Source organism: Aedes aegypti, chromosome 3, assembly GCF_002204515.2.
Source record: "Aedes aegypti strain LVP_AGWG chromosome 3, AaegL5.0 Primary Assembly, whole genome shotgun sequence".
Classification (NCBI taxonomy): Eukaryota; Metazoa; Arthropoda; class Insecta; order Diptera; family Culicidae; genus Aedes; species Aedes aegypti.
The window spans coordinates 84,067,266-84,079,177 of record NC_035109.1 but is presented as its reverse complement, the minus strand read 5'-3'; the positions used below and the strand labels follow the sequence as shown (position 1 = coordinate 84,079,177).

General features: G+C 38.1%; 1 protein-coding gene across 1 annotated transcript in view; it reads left to right on the top strand.

The window, feature by feature from the left end:
* The first annotated feature begins 1,224 nt into the window (after window positions 1–1,224).
* LOC5565984 (relaxin receptor 2) overlaps window positions 1,225–11,912 on the top strand; it is a 263,353-nt gene continuing 252,665 nt past the window's right edge. The window contains exon 1 of the mRNA XM_021850982.1: window positions 1,225–2,439. The gene's annotated coding sequence lies outside the window, so the exon portion shown is untranslated. The remainder of the gene's footprint in view (window positions 2,440–11,912) is intronic.

The following is an 11,912-nucleotide window of genomic DNA, read 5'->3' as shown; positions in this document are numbered from 1 at the left end:
TCGCAGCGTTGTAGAAACGTTTCAAGAAAGATTTTAACAAGTCTGTCGGTGTGAATCGATGGATGATTGTGCAGCGCATGAACGTAAACAAACAAACATGTAATTTGGCTGCTGATGTCCGAGAAAATTACAAAAGAAGCGCGACATCGACTTAGAATGCCGAGAATACGTAAGTTCTCCTATTTCGATTCGGGAAGGGTGAAATCATTCCAAATATTAATTGGATATCTGGATGTTTTCATGCGGGGCTTGCTGTGATGAAAATGACTTCACAATTGGGTTAATTCTACGAGTGGCGTGAAGTGACAATTCTCGACTCGAGTGAAGTGACTCGCCGTGTAAATCAAATGGAGAGTCACTTCACTCGAATCGATTATTATCACCTCGCTATATAACACCGACAATTGTCATCTCACTTCACGCCACTCGTAGAATAAATCCAAATGTGTGTGTCCGGACAGTCGTTCTCGAAATTGGTCCTTGCTATTGCAGTAGAGCTTCCATCTCCAGGGCTAAAGTTATCTTCATCTATATAGATACATAATGTGTATCAATTGATTGATGCGGATAAATTTCTTCTATAAAAGCACTGCCGGTCAGTGGGCATTGGATTGTATATACTTACTTACTAAATGTGAAACATTGAATTAGTTTTCTTTGAATTCTACGGAATTGGAAATAAATGGTCTCTGTACCATGTATGCTACATGACTCAGAACCTGAACACTTTTTCCTGAAAACAATAATCGGTAAAATCGTTAACAACATCAACAAATTTTCACCGGCTCCCAACAAATCACCCACATTTATCGGCGCCAATTTCGCACGTGCGTTTGTGTAAACAAATTCAGCTCTCCGATGAGCAGACGATTATCGCGATTGTCGCACGTGGTCCAACGCTCACACTTTCCACAGTCTCTCCACCCGTGAGAATCTCTCCACAACCCCAAACGGGAGCAAAATGCTCAATATCGTGGTTGGCGCGCTTTTCCAGCCATTTTTCCTCTCCTAACTCTCACGGAAACTCGTCGTCTGTTATGCCGGTAGGTGTTCCAAACCGGAATCGCTGATGATGGGGTGGCTGGGCTTGCCAGACTGCTGGAAGTGGGAGATAAGAAGGGCGGCACGCTTCTTGTTTTTTCGCCCCATTTGACAAGCAGCAAGCAGCAAACAGGTTCAAGTTTGAATTCCCAACTGCGTTGGAGTTCAGTCTAGCCGTGACCGTGGAATCCGTTGGTTCGCTTTCCGCTTCCCTTGTAGTTGTACAGACCTACATTCTCTTATACTTCCGGCGCGCTTTGGGCTTTTGCTGCTGCAGTTGCCTATCCCCAGATATCGAAGGACATCCTCCAGACGCAGACAGGATAGAGTTACCCGATAAAGTGTTTGTGGCAGCTTCCGAGTGCGTCTCTTCTCGTTCCTTCATCCGTGTAGTCCTGTAGAGAGTGTTGCCTTCTATGCTTGATGTGCCGCCGTTTTGTATTTCCGATTTATCAACTGTCTCACTGTCTCACTGTAATCGTATCATCTCTATGGAGTTAAGTGTAATTTCTCAACATTTGAGAATGATAAAGTAGTGAAATCTTATCCTATCGTCACATGAAGAAGTGTGAAAACCTCTATGCCGCAAATCTTATTCCCTGTGTGTACACCGTGTGAAAATATTCTAATTAATTTAACGGTTTTTCCAACTAAATACAAAAGCATAGTTATATCCAGTAGGTGTTAAGTGATGTTAACCAAAATCAAAAATTAAACCATCATCGTAAGTGGAAAGTAAGAATCAGAAACCACAAGTTCGGCAGAACCAGACCGATATGAAGCCGAAATGATGAGCAAAGCCGCAAAGTAAACACCCAAACTCGCATTAATACACTAGCGGGAAGATTTGTTTGGCAAACAATAATACCACACTTGATGCGGGTGGCTGCTGTTTGGACTTCCTGGATCAACCGAATAGAGAAGAATTACTCCGTGGCTGGAAGATTTGCGCCGAATAGAAAACCCGGAAAAGTGCTTGGTGGAGAAGTTTTCGTTTCGTGCAATTGTCCCCGTCATTGTACGAAATAGGACGAGCAAAAAGTTATCCATTGTTTTGCCGAGTGCTGTGATAAATATATGACCGGAGTCTAATTAAGAGAAACCTACACGTTGGGACTAGGGGAAAGTTTCAGGGAAGGATTTCCTTTCACCAACTGGGATTATACCGATTGAAAAAGTAGACCAAAGGAAATTTGATCCTTTAGTATATGTGAGCTTGTGTTGGAGTTTGCCGCAAAAAGTGTCTTAGTGTAAATTGATTCAAGTGTTGTCTGTTAATTGGAACTATCATCAGTAGAATGGCGATAATGACGACGGTTACGAAGAAAATGATGTTCCTTTTTATTAAGTGATCGAAGCTTCACTAAAGGGTGAAATAAACAACCGTACAAAGTCAAGGTAAGTGTTTATTTTCATTGCGTTGTTAGAGACATGCACATTGACGAAGCATCTTAATGAAGTTCTAGGGTAAACAGGCCCAATTTTAGAAGTGGCAAAGATGGGCATTTGCCCCGGGCCCCAGTTTGGAAAGGCTCCCGGAAAGGTTATTAAAAAACAGTTTGAAATACTTTAAATTGCATTCCTTGTAGAAAATAATGTTGAAGCCAATATTTGAGAATAGTTTTCAACAAAGAGAAAATAAGCACTTGGGTAAACATTTGTTCTATCTGATTCTCTTAGTTTAGTTGTGGTGTTTTTATTTCCTTGAGTTTATTTAATAAAATCTTGGAGGATATGTTGAAGTCTTTAGAATTTTTCGCAAGATAGTTTTTCAAAACTATTGTTACTCTATTGGAACTTTCCTATACAACGTTTGACGGCTGCATATCATCACAAATTATGTCACGCTTAAGTGATACTTTTTTAACAACTTCTCCTACCACTGTTGTCACGCTTTTTATATAAAGCCTCATTTTTTTTGTAAAGCTTGTTACGCTGTGCCTGCTACCGCCCTCCTTTATGCATGACCCTTTTTCAAAGAATTCAATTACTGCTTTGTATGCTGTTATCTTCAAGGCGAAAACTGAGAAAATCTCTCATTTATAGTAACTTTAACAATCATGATTAGCAGCACATCATGAGAGCCTGTTTATCGTATACTGCTACACTGCCGTTATACGCATAATTGTCCCATGTTCCAAAATATGCAATCGAGAAAAACGCGTTTGAAGATTTTAACACATTTAGGCCTCATATTGACCAGGTGTGTAATAAATTAAATTAAAATCTTCACAAAAGTATAAAGAATAGCGTGTTTATTAGAGTCAAGAGTTTGTATTTTGGGAATAAAGTAAATTTAGCTACAAAATTCAAAGCGGGACTGTTATGCCTAGAAATACGAGTTTTTTGGTGAATTTCTACGCATAACAGTCCCACTGATAGTAGTGACCAATTATGTGCTAAGCATACTGCTGTAGATAATCGTTCTTACGTATAGATTGTACCGAATGTAGAGGACGTATATCCTCAAGACTATGTTAAGGCACCTAATGAAGGCTCAAGTGACATTTGCCAAACGGAGCCACGTGTGGGGACGTGAAGAAATACGATTTCATAGTTTGGGATGGAAAGCAAAGTTTTCTGTATGTGTGATAATGAGAAAATGTATGAGTTAGTGAAAGCAAAAGTGGATGAGAAGTTAGAGAGATAAGATGTAATAATTTCCTAAATCGACTCTTCCAGCTGCAGGCTTGACAGAAACTCATAAGCGAATTCAAGGTTATTCTGCGGAGTAAATATTTAACCCGTATAGGCCTGAGTGAAAGCAAAAATGGTGAAACCCTCACCGCTCAGCAAATCCTTAACGGATTCAAATGATATTTTGTCAGTTCACTGGCCCACATATATGGTCTCTAGAAGTGGCCAGAGAAACTCGCAAATATTCCTGTGGCCGGAATTATTCCGGTGGGTCACTGGGTCAAGTCAGGTGAAAAAGGGCTATTTCTTGGGACAAACCAAGTTACCTTTATTTATTTTGTTTTATTTTTTTTTAATGACAATCATTTTAATTTGCATAAATAATTAGGATCTGATATTCAACATTATAAATGAAGAGTTTTGCAGCGTTTAAAATATACCGAATGTGGCCATTCGGACGTAATGCCCGAAAGAACCGGCTGTAGATTTGTTGGATAGTAAACCATTTCAATTCTCAAAAAGTAGAAATCAAACATAATTGCGCGCTAAAATGCCTTCCCATAAGCTTTGCACAGATGTTCAGATACAAAATGGCCACTTTATCGTAAGTTTGAGGCGTCCCGGGACCAGTAAATGGTCATTTGTAGGATTAATCAAATGCAAAATTCATTGTTATCCAATTCAATCGTTTCTCAAAAGGTTTACACTGATGAAATTTTCTTGAAATTCCGCCATGTAGTGGCCACATTATAACCGAATCCGGAAATTATCTGTGACATGAAATTTGCCTACCTTCAGGGGCTCAAACCCACAGTACCCTTCTCATCCGATATGACCCAGTGATCCACCAGAATAATTCCGGTCGCATGAATATTTCCACGTTTCTCTGTCCACTTCTTCTTCTTCTTCTTTCTGGCGTTACATCCCCACTGGGACAGAGCCTACTTCTCAGCTTAGTGTTCTTATGAGCACTTCCACAGTTATTAACTGAGAGCTTACTATGCCAATGACCATTTTTGCATGTGTATATCGTGTGGCAGGTACGAATATACTCTATGCCCTGGAAAGTTGAGAAAATTTCCAACCCGAAAAGATCCTCGACCGGTGGGATTCGAACCCACGACCCTCAGCTTGGTCTTGCTGAATAGCTGGACGTTTACCGCTACGGCTATCTCTGTCCACTTCTAGAGACTAAATATGTGTGCCAGTATAATTACAAAAAATCATTTGAATCCATTAAGAATTCGCTGAGTAGCGAGGGTTTTAGGATTTTTGCTTTCACTCAGGCCTATACGGGTTAACTCAAAATTCAAGACACAAATCTTCACGCGATTTGACATTTCTTTGGACTTTGTTTGCAATATCATGATATTTGATACATCGCAAATTAGGATTTAGAACCACCAACATATTTGCCACTTGCCCCGAAGAGCCAATTATGCGGAATAACCCAGTATGTGGCCAGGACTTTATCAAGTTTGATATGTCGCAAGATAGGTTTCAGGACCGCCAATATAATGGCCACTTCCTCTGGGGAACAGGGTATCCAAAACAACCTGTCATGTTATCAAGTCATCCAGGAACTTTTAAATTACCCTTCTTTGGCCTTGATGTGTGAATTTATGAAATTTGATGTTGCCAGCTAGGTTTCAGAAACGACAGTTTAGTGGCCATTTCCCCCAGTGAACTGGGAATTCGGAACAATCCGACATGTGGTCAAATCATTCAAATACATTTGAACCACCTGTAGATTCATGATTTGCAAAGTCATGAAGATTGATATGTCGCAAGCCAGGTTTCAGATTCGCCAATATAATGGCCACTTCCTCCAGTAAACCGGTATTCGGAACAACCCAGCATGTGGCCAAGTCATCTAAAAACGATTGAACTATTTTTATTCAAACTTGATTTGCTAAATCATGAAGTTGATTTGTCACAAGCCATGGACTCGAAATTAAAGTGGATACTGATTCTTCAAGTGGGATTATTTCAGTACTCCTCGTGATGAATCAAAAAATACGGTGAATTTCTAATCGATTACGGTGGTTCAAAAAAATTGAAAAAAATTGTGATTGACTCTGAAAATTCAACTGATATTCATTGAAAAACGGATGGGAAATAATATTTTGATATTGAAAATTTCAATCAAATTTGACGTCAGCCTCGCATGAATGATGAATGCATCCCGATAATACAAACACATAAAATAAGTTGTGTTTCACATGGCATGTAAAGCCAACGTAAGAAGTTGTTCAAAATGATTTTCCCAAACACCAACTTATTCAAAACTGACAACTGAATATTTTGTTCGAGATTAGCGTAGCGAATTGTATAGTGTGACAGTTATGCGTAGAAAAACAGTAGTGGGACAGTTATGCGTGGAAATACAACAATGGGACAAATTGACTTGGCTTGCTTTTCATTGAGTTTCCGAACAAAGTTTATTTTTGGTAAGTGTTTTCTGAAACTATACGTAAAACTAAACTGTTTGATGACAAAAAGTCAAAATGAACAAAAAGTAACATGGAACAATTATGCGTATAACGGCAGTACAGCTTTGATTAGATCGGGGGATAGCAGCGCATGATAAAACCCCTCTAAACAATCTCCAATCCTTGGGGGATCGGATGTTCGGGAATTGTTTATCGTGCCAGTAAAATACCCCGAATGGTGAACAAGAAAGAAAAAACCATCACAACTTGCGATACATTGCCGATCATACACTGCTACAGTTATTCTACTTCTTCTTCTAGACATTGCGTCCTCACTAGGACAGAGCCTGCTTCTCCACAGTTATTGACTGAGAGCTTTCTTTGCCAAAGTTTCCATTTTCGCATTCATATATCGTGTGGTACTCGATGATACTCTATGCCCAGGAAAGTCAAGGAAATTTCCATTACGAAAAGATCCTGGATCGATCGGTACTCGAACCCAGGCACATTCAGCATGGTCAAGGACTGCTACAGATGGGATCTTTATCTTCGCTTGCTTCGAGAATGAGAACGCATTCTGTAACGCCTACTTTAATCCCTTTACTAAAAGCTTCATTTTGTACCACAAAAAAAAAAAATAATCGCGATAACTTTTTTGCTTCTCGATATTTTTGCATCATTTTTTCACAATTCTCAAAAAACTCATCTAGTTTTTGATTCTGCGTCGGTATTGACCATTGGTTATCTGGATCCGGAGATATTCCAAAATCCTTGGGATACCGATGCGTAGCTGTAACCCACGTAAATATCTCAGACTACAGAAATTTTATCGTACTCGAATACTCACTCTTCGGAACAATACATTGATGAGAGTTTGTTGTGGGAAAATTAAGCAATTGGGTGAAACCGTTTTTGAGAAATAAGCATTTAGGTTTCTGGTACCACACTTGGCCTTGAAAACTTCAAAAACGTCATATCGTAAATTTCAGATATCTCCAAGAATACTTAACCGATTTGTACGTTTTTTGCAGAGTTGCTCATTACTACCTGACATTGTATAGTCTCCATTTTTTTTATAAATTGACCAACAACAAAATAGCCGCCAGAGATATTTTATATGGAGAATGTCGGTATCCCAAGGAACATCGGAATAACTTCAAAACCAGATTAATATGGACACAGAACCTTAAACTAGAAACGTTTTTTGAGAACTTGTGAGAACATGGTGTACAAATATTGATTAACAACAAAGTTATTGCTAAATATCTTTCCTGTGCTGGTTTTTATATATATTTTTTTTACCTTTTATGATTCACAGGGTTGAACGATATTATACAATCATATCTGTATGCCGTAAAATGTCAGAAAAAGAAGAAGAAATCGACATAGGAGAAAATTTTCATCATGCGTTAAATTACATAATTTTTGTGTTGGTCCACAAGAGACTGATTTTGTGTGAATTGTACTCTACTTTGTGTAATAAATCCGTAAACCGAAATGGACAATTTCAACGCCTTTATGATATTCAACGCGATACTCAATGGAGTCAAAAATGTGCTTATTTCAAGCTTATCATCGAGATATTCGGAGTTATTGCTGCATGAATTTATTCAATAGTTTTATTAGCAATTTTTGCTAATACTTCTCCCGGAATTGCTCAAAGAGTTTCTCCAAAGATTCCTCTAGAATTTATAGGGAATTTTCAAACATTTTTTCAGAAAAAATATCATTCAATTTTTTGACAGTTTTAGACTTTTTTTTAGAAATTCTTCCAACGCTTTTCAAAAAAGTAGTTCAAGAACTCATACATGAATTCTCCTCACAATTTAACTGGGTAATCTAAAACAAATGCAAGGATTTCTCAACAAATAACCCTAGAATCCCTTTTGTCCATTTTTAGAAATTATCCCCATTAACAACTTCAGTGATTCCTACATGAATTTTCAGTCGTAGATTTCACCAAGGGTTTGATTCCTTAAAGATTTCTATGAGGGTTCTTGTTGAAATGTATTGAGAGATTGGTCCAAAGATAATATTTAAAATATCTCCATTAATTATTTTACGGTTTTTGCCACAATTTTTAAAGCTTTTCTGTAGGGCAACTTTTTCTAATTTTTACACTAAGAATTCTTCAGGCGATGCCCAAACGATGTATCTACTGTTAACAGAACAATTTAATTCTTTCTGAATTACTCTGGGAATTTGTTTAGTTTTTACAGGTTTCCATACTTCTCGATATTGCTCCTAGAAGTTTATAAGGATTATCTGTATAATTTTTGCCCTTATTGAAATGCATGAAATTCATCCCCAAAAATCCAGGAATGACTTATAGATTACTTTATTTACTTTCGTTGGTCTTTTGACCAGGAGTTTAATTGAAATTTAAGATTCTTTTTCCTGCCTCAGAGTTTTTTTTTGGACTGTGGAAGTGCTAATAAGAGCACTAAGCTGAGAAGCAGGTTCTGTCCCAGTGAGGACGTTAATGCCAAGAAGAAGAAGAAGAAACCCAGGGTTTGGAAGCATGCTGTTGAGCAGCGTGCTGTCTTTGCCTCTTTATGAGGGAGCGAAAAAACACTAAGTAGAGAGCCAATGAAAAATGAGCGAGGAGGATCTGGCACCATAAAAAAAGAGTGCCATCACAGCTCCGCGAGATCTGTTTTGTTCGGACGGGTTACTCAAGAGTTTTTTTCAAAGTGTGAGTAATGGTGAGCATAAAAGCATTTTTCTCTTGCGAGTGCCAGAAAAATCCTCTCATTTTAATGCACTATCACTCGAATCGTGTTGTGAATTCCGCGAACCTGAGATTAGATCTCAGGACCTCGGCGTGCAGGGTGTGTGTTCGAACCGTCACTCCGGATCCATCCCCATCTATAGTGGATTCTAATGGTGACTGAACTGAACAGATTTTTTTTTATAGAATTTTAGAAAATTATTCGATATTCTGGAAGTTTCGAGGTTTTAATCACTCAATCAGCAGCATCCCTCTACCTCGCTTTTCTTACACAGCATCAGTGCGGTACCTGAGACGGTGGCTAACCACTCGTCGACCGGAAGGTTAACAGATAGTGGTACATGGCAGCTAGATCAGAAGCAAAGCATTGCAGTATGAAAAATACAAGACGAAGAAAGTGCGCATCGACACGATGAGCGGAGATTTTTTGTATCGATCGACAGCCCTTGGAACCTTGCGAAAATCTCATTGTGAAATCAGATTTAGTTTTGCGATAATGGATTTTTTTCATGAACCTTAAAGAGATCACAACAGTTATTGGATAGTCGTTGTGCTCGGAGCTTGTATGCGTATTAACTTTGTCCAGCATTCTACAAAAAATACCTGATTTCGCTTGTTGACCTTAAGGCGTAGGATTTCCTGAAACAGTTGTTAGATCCATAACATGGCGAGATAATTAACCTTTGCATTCCTGACCCATTTGTCACAATTTAATTTTCGTGATTCAACCGATTTTAATGAAATTTTGACAGAACACCACAACACTATTCAAGCTTCATGATCAGGAATCCACGATTATCCGTGGCATCAATCTGAAGGTCGTTTGAGACGCATTTCTTTTATGCTTGATTGTTGCCTAAAATTTTGCGATCTCTTAGAAGATATATAGACAATTTGATAGACTGATACTTTTTCATTCAAATCGATATTATATTGCCAACATCATAGACATATTATACCGGTATCCGGCCATTTGGCCGAATGCCATTTAGCCGAATGCGATTTGGCCGAATGGGTCGTTTGGCCGAGTTGCGAACAAAAAACCAAATCGCTACATAGTTGATGTGTAGGATTCATGAGTGTGGCCCAATAACTGATCTACTTAATAACGTGGCACTATATAAGAGCTCCAAGAAAATGAGAAAATCGACCTGTTAATTTGGGACAAAGTTTGAACTTCACACATCATGACACTAAACACACATCAAAGCTCTAAACTGATGGTTGGTTAGTCTTTGGGTAACTAACGGTGTGAGAGAGTTTTAAGTGTTCTCAATTATTTCATCATAAATGCTTCCTTCTTCTAAACATCGGCTATTCTTTCGAGTTATACTGATTTCATTACTATCGGCAATAATTTAGCTTATATTTTAATTCGGAATTTTACTTTCTTTCAATCATCGGCAGTTTTTTGTGGTTGTACTGGTAGAACGATTGTATGCATTACACTTGCTTAAATTTTCATAAGATATTTATCCTTCTTTTGATCATAGGCTGTTTTTTCGTGAGAAAAGTATTTTCCATAGTTATTTGAATTAGGGCTTATACGTTCATGAAGAGTCCTATTCAAAACACATTATTTAGCACAAGGTAAGATACCATTCTCCTTCAAGTATAAGATTGCTACGAGTGAACTGAACGCTACACCGTTACTTGCATATAGCAGTAAACCGAACGACTCGGTGAACACTTACTTCAAAGAAGCTTACTGTTTCTCCATGGACCAATGCATGAGTTCACTCGTTGACGTTTGAGCGGTGCCATGTGGTTTATGAATCCATAGTAACCGGTGAATTTGGCACCGCTCAAACGTCAAATAGTGAACTCGTGCATCGGTCCATTGTGAATGTGAAAATAAGAAGCCAAGACCGCTAGAACTATGAAATATACCGTAATTTCGGGTGAAATTGATCAATTTTCACGGTTCTTTTAGTCTCTTTTCTATAATGTTCACAATGCCAAACAACTAAATGCAAGATAACAAGTACGAAGGTGAGCCTCATCGACTTATGTACCGAAATTTTCTAACAAATGTGATTTTAGTGTTAACAAATACCTCTAAAATAAAAAATCAGAGGATCTCATTTCGGGGTGAAATTGATCACTTGTCAATGCCATTATTGTTAGTTTTCAAAAAAAACTCTATATGATAAATTTGAGCTCCCTGAATCCGAATATGCTTGTAAAATTCTTAACAATGCAATATTTATATAAATAACGAATAGTTAAATTTCAAGAATTACGCGGAAACGCCTAAATTTATGCAATTTCCTAAGGAATCCAACGATATGTAACAGAAATTCAATTATTTCAACCATATGAGCAAATTGGTACGAGTTTTGGTGATGAAATCTGGTTTGGAGATATATCTCATGCATCCTCACAAACTTTCAGGTTTATACCATGTTCAAATCCTTACTTATAAATAGAAGTTCATAGGTGTTTGTCAATACTGCACCGTGCATGATTTTGAAATTTTACATTATTTTCATAGTAATAAACATTCTTTAACGCAAAAAACTTCACGACACACAATTCAACAATAGTTACGACAAGCAACGTTCATTTACTGCAACTTACATTGATATTTGTGCTCCATTACGAATAAATAAAATCGTGTGATACGATGATCAATTTCACCCTTCTGATCAATTACACCCGATTTTACGGTACTGCGCTTCTATGTGAACTTTATGGACCGCGGGAAAAATATGCGTATATCGGCAGTATAATACTTAGTACGATTCAAGGAATCTAAGCAACCCGATCCACCAGAAGGACGAAAAATTCTTAAACCGTTTTAGTTTACTGTCAAAAGCTGACAACAAATGCGATGCGTAAACCTCTGCTGGTGGCTTTTACCTCTACAGTTAAACCTCCATGAGTCGATGTTCCATTACTCGATATTGACTCATGGAACCATACTAAAAACCAAATTTCATGGTTACTATGATGGTCCCCTCATACAGCTTTCCTTAGCATTGCAGTTCCATGACTCGATATTTCCATGAGTCGATGGTCCCTTCAATATCGACTCATGGAGGGTTGACTGTAGTAGAGAAGTGAATAAT